The 16,494-nt window shown below is 45.4% G+C and overlaps 1 protein-coding gene across 1 annotated transcript in view; it reads left to right on the plus strand.

Annotated features, from left to right (window-relative positions):
* The window catches only part of minar1 (membrane integral NOTCH2 associated receptor 1), a 98,935-nt gene that overhangs the window by 56,293 nt on the left and 26,148 nt on the right, over nt 1-16,494 (plus strand). The gene's annotated exons all lie outside the window — the stretch shown is intronic.

Here is a 16,494-nt window from a genome sequence, read left to right on the forward strand (position 1 = left end):
CACACCGCATACTTCCCAGAAAAGAAAAAAAAAATGACAGGATCATAACAGTGTCAAAGGCATCCTTTTTTTTCTAGTTCCTGTCTTCTAATCTGGTATTCCCTTTTTCTCTCCTTTTCCTCTTTCTCTTTCCCTTTCTCTCTCCTGCCGCACTCTTTGCTCCCTTATAATGCTCTCTCTTTTTCCTTTTCCTCTCTTTCTTTTGCCTCTCTCTCTGCTGCCGCTAAGCTTGTTCCCTTCGAAATATCTTTTCATTTGCCTTTTCCCTCGTTTAAAATTCTTACTTCTTCCTGTCCAACTGAATCTGTGCCAGTGTTACCTTGTCTTCTTCCAATTCTACTCGTCCCTCTGGTCTTTCACTTCAATCTCCAGCTGACTGGCTACTAGTCTCTGAACTTCAGCCTGCCTAGCTTTCGGTCTAATGTCTAACTTCAAGTACTCCACCACACTTGACAGCTCATCAGTGGACAATGCCTTTAAAGGCTCATAATCTATTCCAGACTGCGGCACAAATGCATTTGCATCTCTTCTTTGGCCTCCTTATCTCGAGAGACAATGGGTAAGCGCCTGGAGGTGGTCAGTGGTGTATGGAGCAGCGCCTGGAGTGGCTATAAAGGCCAATTCTAGAGTGACAGGCTCTTCCACAGGTGCTGCAGAAAAAGTTTGCATCAAAAGTAGCCATTTCAGTAGTTTAAGCTTTACTCTAATGTACAAGAAACCTGGCGTTTTTCTTTTCCCCTTTTCAATTATCATTATGTCGCTTACAATTGCACTTTGTCGGCTTTGGGTTATTCTGCACCGAGCCCCCAATTATATGTTACGACCGAGGCTGGAGGAGTGCACTGTCTTTCTCTAGTTCCATTTCTGCACTGGTCACAACATCTATTTAAATGTTTTACCCAGTTACTGATATGGCCAATTATATACTTCATCTATTTTAGTTTTGGAATAAAATCCACCAACCAGGGTTTTTTAATAAACAACAAAATTATTAATTTATTATAAAAAAACACTGATTCAATAAAAATGCAAAGCTTATTAACACACAGTTTGAAATATGAAAGTTCTCTTCTAAATTAACCCAACACACACACACACGCGCGCGCACACATCGGTAAAAGAAAAAATAAAGACGTTTTCTCTGCAGAGATCTCTTTACAAAAATGAACCAAAAAATACTTTGGTCAAATACTTGTTAATTATTGAAGAAAATAAGGATAAGATATAGAATGCCTTTTGGTCTGGCATCCCGATACATGTAGACAGCTGTCACTGGGATCTGTTTGGAGCAGTTCTCTTCAGGCGGCTTTGAGGATTAGTCTGGCAGGCTTTTCAGGAGAAATGCGACATCAGTTTCTTTAATTTCCCAGACTGGATTCTAAGGGTTTCTCAAAGAGATGGAAAAGGATGAGCTGGTGGCTTCTCTCATAGCAGGTTTACCCCCAGTTGAACCAAAACAATATCCGAAATGAAACCAACTCTTAACCACCATAAATCTTGACTTGTCACTTCTCTGTAAACAACTCCCTTAGTCACCAACGCTCCTGGTGTTTACTTAGCTTAATACATGTGACTTCCAGTAAGGGTTTGTTTTTAAGCAAAATCTCAAGTCCTTCCAGTGACCTTTTAAAAAACAAAACAAAGTCCATCATCTATGGAATCTCTTCAGTCTTTCAAATGAATCAATTCTCACAATTTTTGAACGAGCACTCAAAATATATTAAAACTGGAAGCACTTTCATAACAACCAGAGGAGGCCCTTCAGCTTCTTGAGCCTGTTCTGACATTCAATTAGATTATGGCTGATTTGTACCTTAACTCTGTATGCCCACCTTGGTTCCATATCCCTTAATACGCTTGTCCAGTAAAAATCTATCCATCTCAGTTTTGAAATTTTCAATTACCCTCCAGCCGCAACAGTTGTCGTGGCGAGAAAGTTCCAGATTTCCACTACCCTGTGTTTAAAGATGTGCTTTCTGGCATCACCCTTAAATGGCCTGCTCTAATTTTAAGGGAGGGCCCTTTGTTCCAGACTCCCCACCCCAAGGATCTCCAAGGCAATTGTCTGCCGTCCACTGCAAAACCTAAGCATGAAGCAGGAGAGAAAGCTGGAAGATTCACAGTCCAGAGCAGAGCAGAAACCTTCACAGAGACCCTGAAGATATTGACAAATTTGTTCATGAGTGCACCAAGCATTAGCCCAAGCACTCAGGCACAACTGCACAGAAATGGTGAAGTGGACTCCTCTACAGTCACCAGCAAACTTGCAGAATGCTTGTAATACCATTTAATGACAGCAGAAAGCATTGGCATTCAGATCGTGTCTATCCTTTAAATGCAGGCACTGTGCTCTGCAGTTGGGGATGATTATGGCACTTCTGCTCTCTCTGAGCGGAATCTTCCCAGTCCAATAGAGGTGGCTTTGTGTGTGTGTGTGGGGGGGTGGGGGGGGGTGCGGGGGGTGCGAATTTAGAAAGTTGTGTGCCAGGTCACCTCCCTGACACGTTCCCACTTTTGTGCGCTTTTGCCAGAGGCAGGCTCACAGCTCCAGCAGCGGGTAGCCAATTAGGGTAGTTTAAAGGGCAATTAGCCCATTTGTTCCAAGGGTAATGTGATCTTTCAAACGGTACACAGATCCCATGCTGTGTCAGCAGCTCAGTAGAGGCAGCTGCACGGCGGGAAGCTATTGTCCGCTGAAATTAACATCCACACGGTATTATAAAGTGGGAAACAGCAGGGATGATTCATTGCATAGCCAAAGACCTGGCCTTGAGGAATTGTGGGTCTCAGGAGGCTGATAGAACAAAGTGCTCGGGTGTCTTGTGCCTGCATAATCTGCCAGGTCAACTGGGCTGAACAGACCAATTCATTGAAGGGTGCATCCAGACAAGGGGTTCGCTTATTCAGTGAAATAAAAGCAAAATACTGCAGATGCTGGCAATCTGAAATAAAAACAGAAAATGCTGGAAATACTCAGCGGGTCTGGCAGCATCTGTGGAAAGAGAAGCAGAGTTAACATTTCAGGTCTGTGACCTTTCAACAGAATGGGCCCCCATCACCTGCTCACATGCTACTAAAAGCCCTGTTTTTATTTTCATTTCTTCAAAGGTGAAAGAAATCCCAGTGACCCACTCAGTGCTCTGACTGAGGCGGTGGCCCCCGCTGTCTTATTTTTTATTCGTTCATGGGATGTGGGCATCGCTGGCTAGGTCGGCATTTATTGCCCATCCCTAATTGTCCTTGAGAAGAGGGTGGTGAGCTGCCTTCTTGAGATGTGCAGTTCTTGGGGTATAGATAAACGAACAGTGCTGTTAGGAATGGAGTTCCAGGCTATTGACCCAGCGTCAGTGAAGGAAAGGTGATATAGTTCCAAGTCAGGATGTTGTGTGACTTGGAGGGGAACTTGCAGGTGGTGGTGTTCCCATGCATCTGTTGCCCTTGTCCTTCTAGGTGGTAGAGGTTGCAGGTTTGGAAGGTGCTGTCAAAGAAGCCTTGGTGCATTGCTGCAGTGCATCTTGTAGATGGTACACACTGCTGCCACAGTGCATCGGTGGTGAAGGGAATAAATGTTGAAGGTGGTGAATGGGGTTCCAATCAAGCGGGCTGCTTTGTCCTGGATGGTGTCAAGCATCTTGAGTGTTAATGGAGCTGTACCGATCCATGCAAGTGGAGAATATTCCATCACACTCCTGACTTGTGCCTTGTTGATGGTGGACAGGCTTTGGGGAGACAGGAGGTGAGTTACTCACCACAGAATTCCAAGTCTTTGACCTGCTGTTGTAGCCACTGTACTTATATGGCTGATCAATGGTAACCGCAGGATGTTGATAATGGGGGATTCAACGATGGTAATGCCTTTGAATGTCAAGGGGAGATGGTTAGATTCTCTCTTGTTGGAGATGGTCATTGCCTGACACTTGTGTGGCGTGAATGTGACTTGCCACATATCAGCCCAAGCCTGACTGTTGTCCAGTTCTTGCTGCATACGGACACGGACTGCTTCAGTATCTGAGAAGTTGTGAATGGTGCTGAACATCATAGGCAAACATCCCCACTTCTGACCTTATGAAGGAGGGAAGGTCATTGATGAAGTAGCTGAAGATGGTTGGGCCTAGGACACTACTCTGAGGACCTCCCCCAGTGATGTCCTGGGACTGAGATGATTGACCTCCAACAACCACACCATCTTCCTTTGTGCTCGGTATGACTCCAACCAGTGAGAGATTTCCCCCTGATTGCCATTGACTCCAGTTTTGCTAGGGGTCCTTGATGCCATACTCGATCAAATGCTGCCTCGATGTCAAGGATAGTCACTCTCAGCTCAACTCTTGGGTTCAGCTCTTTTGTCCATGTCTGGATCAAGACTGTAATGAGGTCAGGAGTTGTGGCCCTGGTGGAACCGTCAGTACGCAGGTTATTGCTGAGTAAGTGCTGCTTGATCACACTGTTGACGACCCCTTCCATCACTTTGCCGATGATCGAGAGTTTATTTATGGGCCGGTAATTTGCTGAGTTGGATTTGTCCTGCTTTTTGTGTACAGGACATACCTGGGCAATTTTCCATATTACCGGGTAGATTCCAGTGTTGTAGCTGTACTGGAACAGCTTGGCTAGTGGTGTGGCCAGTTCTGGAGCACAGGTCTTCAGTACTATTGCCGGAATGTTGTCAGGGCCCATAGCCTTTGCAGTATCCAGTGCCTTCAGCCATTTCTTGATATCACGTGGAGTGAATCACGTGGGTTTCTAGCAGGACCTGAGAAGGCTTTGTGCCTTGCTTCTCAGACCATTCATGTCATGTTGCTGTTCTCATGTCTTCCAGGAGTGGCTGTGGTATTAAGGCTTCCTTTGGCCACAGAGTTGACCTGGAAACATATGTCTCAGCATTGGTGAGACTTGATATCGCTGAAGCATTGCAGTGCAGTGGCCAGCTGCACTTGCCAAGCCTTCACATGTGGCACCTGTGGATTTCATGCCACTCACCTTCCCAAACCTCAGCAGCCATTGAATCACTTCCAACACTGACTCCCTGTCCTCCTCACTACACTGCAGCTGGCCACCTCCTGTGCCTTCTCCAGTCATGCCTGCTTTCTCATTGCAACTAGCCTCTTCCTCCTGGTCTCTGGGAGAAATATATGTCTGTGGGCCCTCACTGCCTCCACCATGATCTCAAAGAAGGCGTCATTGAATCTTGGAGCAGCCCTTCCACACCAGCCCTCCATCTGGGTCTCTCTTGTACTTCTCAGTCTGTGGCCTGTAGCCACAGTTCAGACTACTGGGTGTCCTTTAAGTGGGCTTCCTGACAGCGAAGGCGGAGGTGGCCTGTTAATTTGCTGCCTCCAGTAAGATAGTGATGCCATGCAGGAATCAGACAACAGTGGGGTCGGGACCTGGAAATGGTTCTGACCCGCAATTATATTCGATGTCGGGAAAATTCTGTCCTCTGTTCCCATCACTGGTCATGCTCACTCGTGCTTTGAATCTACTCTGGTGAACCCATATCAAGCTGACTGTCTAAATTCCCAGACACATTCTACAGGAGTATGTGATAGAGAGTCAATGAGGAGCTGGCTTGCACAGCATCTTTTTGAGCCAGTGGATGATTCTTGAGTAACATCAGAGAAATATATGTAAAAATGCCGACTGCAAGACTCAAAGCAATGTATTGTGAACATAGTGAGTGTGCAAATGAGTCTGTGTGAGTGGGTAAGTGCGACTGAGTGTGTGAGTGAGTGTGTGTGTGGCAGTGCATGTGAATGTGAGTGTGTGTGAGTGAGTGTGTGTGTGGCAGTGCATGTGAATGTGAGTGTGTGTGAGTGAGTGTGTGAGTGCTTGAGTAAGACCGAGGCTGGGATTTAATCCGGGCGACGGGGGTTTCGACCTCCAGCAAAAGCACCGGCAAGAACCCTGGGTCACCCATCTGTGGGAGGCCTGCCAAATCAAGTGCCAATTAGGTATTTAACTGGACAGCGACAGGCCTTCCCGGGATCAAGGAACCTGACGATGGAAGTCCCGCCTTCGGAGAGCTGCCAGCCAATCAGAGGCCAGTAGCTCCTTAACTGAGCAGTGCCACCAAGGAGGCAGCGGCTGTTGCTGGTAATGCACCCACCCAAGGCCTAGGAGCAGCGCTGGACCCAGGCCACAGGTAGGGTCAGGGTGGGAGGGGTCTCAAAGAGTGAAGGTTGCTGGGAGGGGGTGAATGGGGGATTTGGCAATAAGGGTGTTGGTTAGCTCTCAGTGGGCTCGCCCTTCCCGATGCCGAGTCCCTCGTTCAGGCACTGTGCTTTTTAACAAGGGACACCCCTCCCCCTCCAGAGCCAGTACACAACCCGCATGGTTTTTTTGCCATCCTCCCCATGCAGCGACAGGTCCACCCACCGCTGGGCTAATTGCAGCGGCAGTGGGATGAGGTCCTTAATTGAGTATTAATTGCCCACTTAAGGGCCTCAATTGGCAGCGAGGTGTGAGGGATGTTCACAGGCCTTCCTGCCCCCTCCCACCACCATCCCACCCGATTACATGCTCTCTCTGCTTCCAAACCAACACAGGGGAGAGCATATAAAATTCCATCCATACTCTCACTCACTCACAGAAACTCTCACTCTCACAAATTGATTGGTCATTCTTCTCAGTATTGTCTGTGGGACCGTGTTGTGTGCAAATTGGCTGCTACATTTTCCTACAGACCAACTGTGACTACATTTCAAAAATAATTCATCGGTAGTGAGGTGCTTTGAAATTTCCTGAAGATATATAAATGCAAATTCACTTTTTCTTGCAATTTCACGATGGGTCTACATGGTAAAATATATTTTATGAGGTCTTGGCCTATAACCTCAGGCACAGCTCAAGAGGGCGAGAACAAACTCATTCAGCATCCAAAACTTATCCATCTACTTGGCATAATGAAATATCACCCAGTTTAGGTGGGGCACAGCGGCATACTTGTACTGTTCGTTCATTTATTCATTGTCATTTTCTTCCCAGAAGGCTGACTGTCATGTATCTCCACCTCTGTCTGTCTTGTGCTGTCCTTACACATTCTGCATAGGTCAGCTGCATCCAGTCCATTATCATTGTCATTCATTTTCCTCTCTGCTTCCCTCTCCTACAATCTCCATCGATCTTTCCTTCCAATAATTGTTTCTGTCTACCTTCTGCTCTAATGATGTGACCAAAATATTGTCTCTTTCTCTCTTTGATCTTATGCACTAATTTCCTCTTTTCTCCAGCCATTTTTAGCACTTCCTCATCAGTCTTTCTGTCTGTGTAAGATGTAAGATATGCGGAACATCCTCCAATATGTCCACATCTCCAATGCATTCAGCTTATCAATAGTGTCTTTATTTATTGTCCATGTCCCCGAGGCATATAACATAGATGACAAAATGTAACACTTCAGCATTCTTTTCCTAAAATTCAGGGTCAGTTTCTTTGATGTTATCAAGTTCTTCATTTTAACAAAGCTGGTCCTGGTTATCTCAATTTTCCTTTGGATCTCACAATCAGATCTCCTATCATCTGTGATAAGCTGCCTAAGGTATGTAAACCTTTACACTTGTTTTAGGACTTGTCCATTGCTTCAGTTTTCACTTCCGGGGCTAAGTCCCTGCTTATCACCATTATCTTGGTTTTCTTCACATTCATTCTTAATCCATATTCTATACTCCTTGCATTCACTTTGTTCGCAATTTCCTGTAGTTCCTCTTCCGACTCTGCAATTAGTTCAATGTCATCTGCGTATCTCAAGCTGTTAGTGTTCAACCCACCAATATTGCAACTTGGTAGATGTTCAGTGTCTCCACAGATAGTCCCAGTGTATGGGTTGAACAGTTTTGGGGACAGAACACGTCCCTGATGCACTCCTGTTTTGATTGTGAAACTGACAAGCTGCTAGCAAGTTTCACCACTGCTGATTGCTTCCAATATAGATTCTGAATTATCCTTTTATCATTTCTGTCAATTTCTAGTTTGTTTAAGCACTACATTATTTTCTGATTGTAGACTTGATAAAATGCCTTCTCAGAGTCTGTAAAGCATATATTCACAGGTTTTTGTACTTCCAGGTATCTTGCAATCACTACTCTCTAGTTGAAGATGCCCTGTCTTGTTCCTTTCTTTTGTTTGATTCCTGTCCGACTATCATCTATCTCTGCTTCTATAGACTGGTCATTTCTTTCCAAAATGATTATCAATAAAGTGGTAATGTTACTGAATTAGTAATCCCAAGACATGAACTAATGCTCCAGAGACATGAGCTCAAATCCCACCATGGGAGCTGGGGGAATTTAAATTCAATTCTTTAATTAATCTGGAATAAATTGCTAGTCTCAGTAATAATGATTATGAAACTACTAGATTGTCATAAAAACCTACCTGGTTCATTAATGTCCTTATCCAGTCTGGCCGACACATAACTCCACAGCAATGGAGTTGACTCTTAACTGCCCTTTGAAATGGCCTAGAAAGTCACTCAAATGTATCCAACTGAACAGAAAAAAGCGTTGTGGGTGTACCTACACCACACAAACTGCTGTGGTTCAAGAAGACGGCTCACCACCACCTTCTCAAGGGCAATTAGAGATGGGCAACAAATGCTGGCCTTGCTAGCGATGCTCACATCCCATGAACAAATAAAAAAAAGGTTTTACCTTGGTTGTCAGTGTGTCTCAGGCTATAAACCTCTGTCTCAGTTTCTGCAATCTTCTTTAGCCATTGGTCATTATCATGACTCTGGCCACCACTTCAAGCCAAGCACAGCGGTTGGAGCTTCTGTGTCTGTCCTGAGGTCTCATAAACAGGGAAACTTTCCATTGAAATGGTTCTTCAAAAAGTGCTTTCAACGAAGTGTCAAAAGGGAAAATGCTCTGTGCCCTTTAACAGCAATTTCCATTTGGACATACAACAATTAAGGATTCCTTTCAAATAGAGGCTTCAGTTCTTAGGCAGGCATTTTGGTGGGGGGGGGTCGGTGTGGTGGTGCTGAGTGTGATCCCAGTGCCTGAATGGTGAGGGTCGGGCATTCCCAATACTGTTCCTTGGACCTCATTTTCAAGGAGCCAGTGAACTGTACAGTGAATCTCATGCCAGGCAGAGGACAATGAGTGGAGCCATGTCAATTGGAGACCTGGGGGTATGGTGTGGGGTTGGCGTGGTGGGGGGTGCGGGTGGTGCAATCAGTGGCGGGGATGGGGAGCGGTGGTTGTGGTGTTTGTAGTGGGAGGGGTGATCTGAAACATTGCACTAGATTTTCCTGTGGGCTCCAGGACCCAAACATTGGGATCAAATGGAGTTCCCGAGCCCATGCTTGGCAGCAGCAAGGCCAGCGGCACAATCTTCCCGGTGGCAGTCTCCTAATCAGCTCCCTTCACGTTTGCCATGCTATTAAAGACAGCGGGCAGGCTCTCGATGCTGCCAGCCCAATCAGAGGGGCGGCAGCTCTGGAGCCTTGGCAGCCTCACCAGGAGAGGCTGAGGCAGGTCGGGGACCACAAGGGCACCTCAACATTACACTGCTCAGTGTAGTCTATTGGCCACTAACTAGTGGGAAAGATTTGGAGCAACAAATTTGCAAGGAAATTATAGAGAAGTGCAAAAATTATAGTTATAATGGGCAACTTTAATTATCCGAAAATAGACTGGGATAGTAGTAGTGTAAAGGGCAGAGAAGGGCAAGAGTTCCTGGAGTGTGTTCAGGAAAATTTTCTACACCAGTATGTTTCCAATCCAATGAGAAAGGAGGCACTGCTGGACCTCATTCTTGGGAATGAGGTGGGACAAGTGGATCAAGTGTCAGTAGAGGAACATTTAGGGGACAGTGATCATTGTATCATAAGGTTTAGGTTGGCTATGGAAAAGGACAAGGAACAATCCAGAGTAAGAATAATTAACTGGGGGAAAGCCAACTTCAGTGGGATAAGAATGGATCCGGGTGGAATAAATTGGAATCAAAGGTTGGCAGGCAAAACAGTAACTAAACAATGGGCTTCCTTTAAAGAAGAGATAGTTCGGGCATAGTCAAGGTATATACCCACAAAGGGATAAGGTAGGGCAAAGAAATCCAGAGCTCCCTGGATGATGAAAGAGATAGTAATTAAGATGAAGAAAAAGTGTGCTTATGACAGAAAACCAGGCTGAATATAGAAGGTTCAGAGGGGAAGTGAAAAAGCAAATAAGAGGAGCAAAGAGAGACTGAAAAGAAACTGACAGCGAACACAAAAGTGAATCCAAAAGTCTTCTTTGGGGATATAAATAGTAAAAGTTAAATGAGGAATCGCGCTAATTAGGGACCAAACAGGGGATTTACACATGGAGGCAGGGGGCATAGCAGAGATATTAAATGAATACTTTGCATCCGTCTTTACCAAGGAAGACAGCTAAAGTGTTTAAAATTGATAAGGAAGAGGTATTCAATACACTGTTTGTACTTAAAGTTGATTAGGCAGCAGGACCGGATGAGATGCATCCAAGGGAACTGAGGAAGAGAGTGGAAATTGAGAAGGCATTGGCCATAATTTTCCAGTCTTCCTTAGACTCAGGGGTGGTGCCAGAGGACTGGAGATTTGCAAATGTCACGCCCTTGCTCAGCAAAGTGTGTAGAGATAAGCCCAACAACTACAGGTCAGTAGTTTAACTTCAGTGGTGGGGAAGCTTCTTGAAATGAGAATTTGGGACAACGTTAATAGTCACTGGGGCAAATATGAGTTAATTATGGAAAGCCAGCACGGATTAACTTGCTGGACTTTTTTGATGAGGTAACAGAGAGGGTTGTTGAGGGCAATGTTGTTGATATGGTGGACATGGACTTCCAAAAGTCGTTTGATAAAGTGCCACATAAAAGACTTGTGAGCCCATGGAATAAAAGGGACAGTAGCAGCATGGATACAAAATTTGCTGAGTGACAGGAAACAGAGTCACGGTTGATGGATGTTTTAGGGGCCTCACTGGGGGTGATTGGTCAGGCCCTAGTGAGGCAAGAGTGGTCGATTGGGGAGTGAGGGGCATGCTGGGTGTTGAAAATGGTTGGGGCATCAGGGTATCTGACCAGCGGGGTGCAGCCCCCGCCCAGGCCATCAGAGAACCGTTTGCTTTTGTCAGGCCTGGGCTGCTTGACCAACCAAAGATAAAATCCCCATGGCAGCAGGCGAAGGCCCTTAAGTGGCCGCCAATTGGTCACTTAAGGGCCTTGATTGGCCTGGGGTGGGCGGGCAGTTTCCTGCCGAGGGAAGGGCCTGCCGAGCCTCCCACTCCATTTTACATCCCTCCCCCACCACCATCCCGCTCATTGGGGGGGCGTAAAATTCCGGCCTATGTCTTACAAGTAATACCCATTAACATTACATCATAAAGGCCTCCTTCTTGCGGTACTTTATCAAAAATCTTTTAGAAATATAACATTATATCAAGCAACTTTCCATCAATGAGGCTGTCAATTTTTCAAAAGGTTCCCGAGGTTCTCTAATAATTATCAGAGTTCACAGATTCTTTTGAAAAGGAACTAGATAGTATCTTGGAAAAGAGACAGCAATACAGTGGGATCAGACAAGGTGGCTGTTCTTGGAGAAAAACACAACACAAAAACTTGACGGACCAGATGGTCTGTTTCTAAACATAAGAACATAAGATATAGAGCAGGAATGGGCCATTTGCCCTTTCGAGCCTGTTCTCCCATTTAATAAGATCATGGCTGATCTTCCCAATTCCACCTACTCGCATAATCCTCATGTCCTTTGATTCCCTTAGTATCCACAAGTCTATCATTCTCTGATTGAATATACTCAATGACTGAGCATCCATAGCTCTCTGGAGTTGAGAATTCCAAAGATTCACAACCCTTTGAGTGAAAAAATGTCTTCTTCTTTCAATCCTAAATGGCTGACCCCTTATTCTGAGAATGTGACCCTTAGTTATAGAATCCCCAGCCAGGGAAAACATCCTCCAAGCATCTATCTTGTAAATCTCCTGAAGAATTTAATACATTTTAATGATATCACTTCTTAGTCTTCTAAACACTAGGGAATATAGGCCTAGTCTACTTAGTCTTTCCTGATAGGACAATCTCCCATCTCAAAAATCAGTCTAGCAAACTGTTGTTGTACTCTCTCTAAGGCAAGTATAGCTTTCCTAAGGTAAGGAGACCAAAATTGTGCACACTGCTCCAGGTATGTCTCAGCAAAGCCCTATATAATTGCAGCAAGACTTATTTACTCTTATGCTCCAATCCCTTTGTTATAAATGCTAACATATCATTTGCTTTCCTAATTGCTTGTTGCACCTGCATGTTAACTTTCTGTGATTCGTGTACAAGGACACCCAGGTCCCTCTGAATACAACCATTTCCCAGTCACTCACCATTTAAAAATTTAGTTTTTAGTTTAGAGATACAGCACTGAAACAGGCCCTTCGGCCCACCGAGTCTATGCCGACCATTAACCACCCATTTATACTAATCCTACACTAATCCCATATCCCTGTCACATCCCCAACTGTCCCTATATATTTCCCTACCACCTACCTATACTAGGGGCAATTTATAATGGCCAATTAACCTATCAACCTGCAAGTCTTTGGCATGTGGGAGGAAACCGGAGCACCCGGAGGAAACCCACGCAGACCCAGGGAGAACTTGCAAACTCCGCACAGGCAGTACCCAGAATCGAACCCGGGTCCCTGGAGCTGTGAGGCTGCGGTGCTAACCACTGCGCCACTGTGCCGCCCGTCCTTCCAAAATGATTAGCTTCACACTTCTCCACATTTTATTCCATCTGCCATATTCTTGTCCATTCTGTCATGCCCAGTAAAGACATATAGGGCAGAATTTTACACCCCCCACGAACAGCGGGATGGCGGCGTTGGGGGGGAAGGGCAAAAAATGGAGCGGGAGGCTCCGGGGGCCCCTTCCCAACCTGCTCCCGCCTCCGTCACTGCTTTATGCAGGGCGGCAGCGGTGAGATATGGCCCGCCTGCCCCAGGCCAATCAAGGTCCTTAAATGGCCAGTTAACGGCCACATAAGAGTCTTCGCCCGGCTCCACATGGATTTTACGCATGTCAAATGGGCGTCCTAGACACGGGAGAAGCCGCCTGACAAAAGCAGGCAGCTCTCTGATGGCCCAGGGGACCCTCATGATTGGGCACCCTTGCCTCGCCGGGACCCGATTGATTACCCCTGGCAAGGCAACTTACCTTTGTTCCGGGCTCCCCCAACATCTTTTTGGAGCTGTGCTGTAGTCCCAGCAGTTGCCATCACTCCCAGTGGCGCTGCTGGGACAGTTAGCTGCCAGCCCGTTGATTGACCGGCAGCTCTATTCAGCAGGTGGAAGTCCCGCCTCACACCAATTGAAGCCCGGTGACCCGCAAAATACGGGTTGGATCCCCAGGCAAGGAGAAAGCGGGTTCACCACCAACTTTTCAGTCCAGGGTTAAATCCCAATCATATTCCTAACTTTCAAGATACGATCTTTATTCAATGTGGACTCCTTGAAATTGACTTTTCCTTTGAAAAAAGTGGGCAATATTCTGCAAATATGGCCTCCGATGGTCAGATGAAATGGCCTATGTATTCAAAAACTGCCTCACTGTCTCAAAAGCACTGAAGGAAAAATTCCAGACTAAGAGGTGTTAACCTCCAACTGTGCAGCACTCCACTGGTCTGTCAGCCTACAGTTTGTGCTAAAGTGGGACTTGAACCCACAGTCTTGTGACTTAGAGCAAACTGAGCCACAGCTTTCTGTCACTTGCTGGTTTTATTTTCTCTTTGTCAATTTCTTGGTTATCCTTTGCTTATTTATATTATATTATCTAGATATCGGGAATAAAAAACTAGTATCAATAATGGTGACCATGAAACTATTGGATTCTCAGAAAAATCCATCTGGTTCACTAATGCCCTTTAGGGAAGGAAATTTGCCGTCCTTACCTGGTCTGGGCCTATATGTGACTCCAGATCTACAGCAATATTGTTGACTCTTATCTGCCCTCTGAAATGGCCTCGCAAGCCACTCAGTTGTAGTCAAGAAGGCGGCTCACCACCACCTTCTCAAGGACAATTAGGGATGGGCAATAAAGGCTGGCCTTGCCAGCAATGCTCATCCCATGAATGAACAAAAAAATGACCTTAACCCGGGCAAACAACACAACCTTCCGAACTCCTTGTTGCAGCTGCAGAGAACAGTATTTATCCCCCTGACTATACTGTTTCCTATCACTATCACATTCCTTTTCACTCTCCCACTTGTATAGCTTGCTGTGCCATGGTGCGGTGGTCAGTTTGCTCATCCACACTGCAGACTTTGCCCTCATCAACACAGGCAGTAAGAACTGCATACTATTAGATAAGGGCAAAGGCCGAGACTCCTCCAGCTCGACACCTGGTGTCCCCTTACCTGCCTGAATCACAGTCACACTTTCCTGTCCCTGACCACAACACAGAACTGTACCATTTCCTAACTTAAGGGGTGTGACTGCCTCCTGAATTAAAGTGTCCAGGTAACTCTCCCTCTCCTTGCTGCTCTGCAACATCAGCACCTGGACTCCATCTTAACAAGTCTGAGCAGAAGTTCCTGGGATGCCGATACTTGCTGCAGATGTGGTTGCTCAGGATCACAGTGCTCTCTACAAACTTCCACATGCTGCAGTTACAGCACATCATTAACACTGCCATCCCGATCAAACCTTGTTTTATATATCTAACTCATTAAAGTTTATGTATTTAACCAACTTAGCTTTTTTTTTAGTTTTTAATGAATTACTTGATCTAGTTTAAGTTACAGGTCAATTAAACTAAATATTTACCAATAACTTACCCCCACCATCCCTCCTGGGGCTGTGATGTCACTTTGTGATTTTATTTCTGTGCCCCTCATGGACTCATAGACTGTCCTTTTCAATGCTCCGCTCTTGCCATCTTCTACCACTCTGCTGTTGGCCTTACCCTTTTCAATGTTCCACCCTCAGGCCCACCTTTTCCAATGCTCTGCTATTGGCTTCACCCTTTCCACTGCTCCACTCCACTCTGGAAAATTCTATAATCATGTAATGCAGATAATATGGCCTGTTGCAATACTGCTGGGGCCATTGTCCCTTGGGTGGCATGTAAACACAAATGGGCTAACATCCTCCAGTACCGTGAAGTTGGTTAATTGAAATCTCAGAGTGCCTTGGAGGGCAACGCCAGAATGTTGGCCTCCAGTGCAACGTCTTTGACTGTTCGTGTAGAGCCAGCAGTTTTGTTTGGTGGGCAGGAGGGGAAAGGGGGAGGGAAGGGGTAAAACAGGAGGAAGGCAACCAAATCATGAAAATATTATTTTTTAAAGGGCCAATTCATATCTATTTTGTTGCAAGGTTGTCAATGCATCACCGAGCAGCCATTTTGGATTGCAAATGAACTCCATCTTGGATCTTGGTTACCATAGTTTTTGGAGTAAACTAACAGGACAAAATCTCACAAATGTTTACTGTCCATACAGCAGGTCTACACAGAGAATATGAAACATCCCTTCATGAAATAGATGTTTAATTCTGTCAGGGGGACTGTGTGCACAGTGCTTTTATCCACCTGTCCAAACTAATCTTCCATGTTGGCATAACTTCTCCCTCGGCAACTCACCACAGAAGTGAACTCCACAGCATCACAGCTCTCTGTATGAAGAACTTTCTCCTGCTCTCTCCTCCAAATCTCATATATTTAATCTTATGTTAATGATAGGTTGGTGCTCTTTCCTCTAGAGAAATAGAATACTATGCGGTAACCTAATAGAGGTCTTTAAAATTATGAAAGTGTTTGATAGAGTAGATGTAGAGAATATTTTCTATTTGTGGGGGAGACCAAAATTAGAGGCCATAAATATAAGATAATTGCGGCACAGTGGCGCAGTGGTTAGCACCGCAGCCTCACAGCTCCAGTGACCTGGGTTCGGTTCTGGGCACTGCCTGTGTGGAGTTTGCAAATTCTCCCTGTGACTGCATGGGTTTCGGCTGGGTGCTCTGGTTTCCTCCCACCACCAAAGACTTGCAGGTTGATAGGTAAATTGGCCATTGTAAATTGCCCCGAGTGAAGGTAAGAGAATGGTAGGGAATATGAGATTAATGTAGGAGGGGATGTGATAGGGAATATGGGATTAATGTAGGATTAGTATAAATGGGTGGTTGATGGTCGTCACAGACTTGGTGGGCCAAAGGGCCTGTTTCAGTGCGTATCTCTATATCCAATAGGGAATTCCAGGACTCCTTACCCAAAGAGTGTTTAGAATGTGGATAGTTTAGACAAATATCATAGATGCATGTAAGGGGAAGCTAGATAATACATGAGGGAGAAAGGAATAGAAGGATATGTCGATAGCTTTCGATGAAGAGGATGGGAGGAGACTCATTTGGAGCATAATCACCAGCATAGACCAGTTGGGATGGCTGGTCTGTGTCTGCACTGTGTGTTCTATGTAATTCTTTGTAAGAGTAGATTTACTTTACATATATGATTACTCAACTATGGGACTCATCTTA

The sequence above is a fragment of the Heterodontus francisci genome, chromosome 38 (assembly GCF_036365525.1).
Source record: "Heterodontus francisci isolate sHetFra1 chromosome 38, sHetFra1.hap1, whole genome shotgun sequence".
In the NCBI taxonomy this organism is placed as follows: Eukaryota; Metazoa; Chordata; class Chondrichthyes; order Heterodontiformes; family Heterodontidae; genus Heterodontus; species Heterodontus francisci.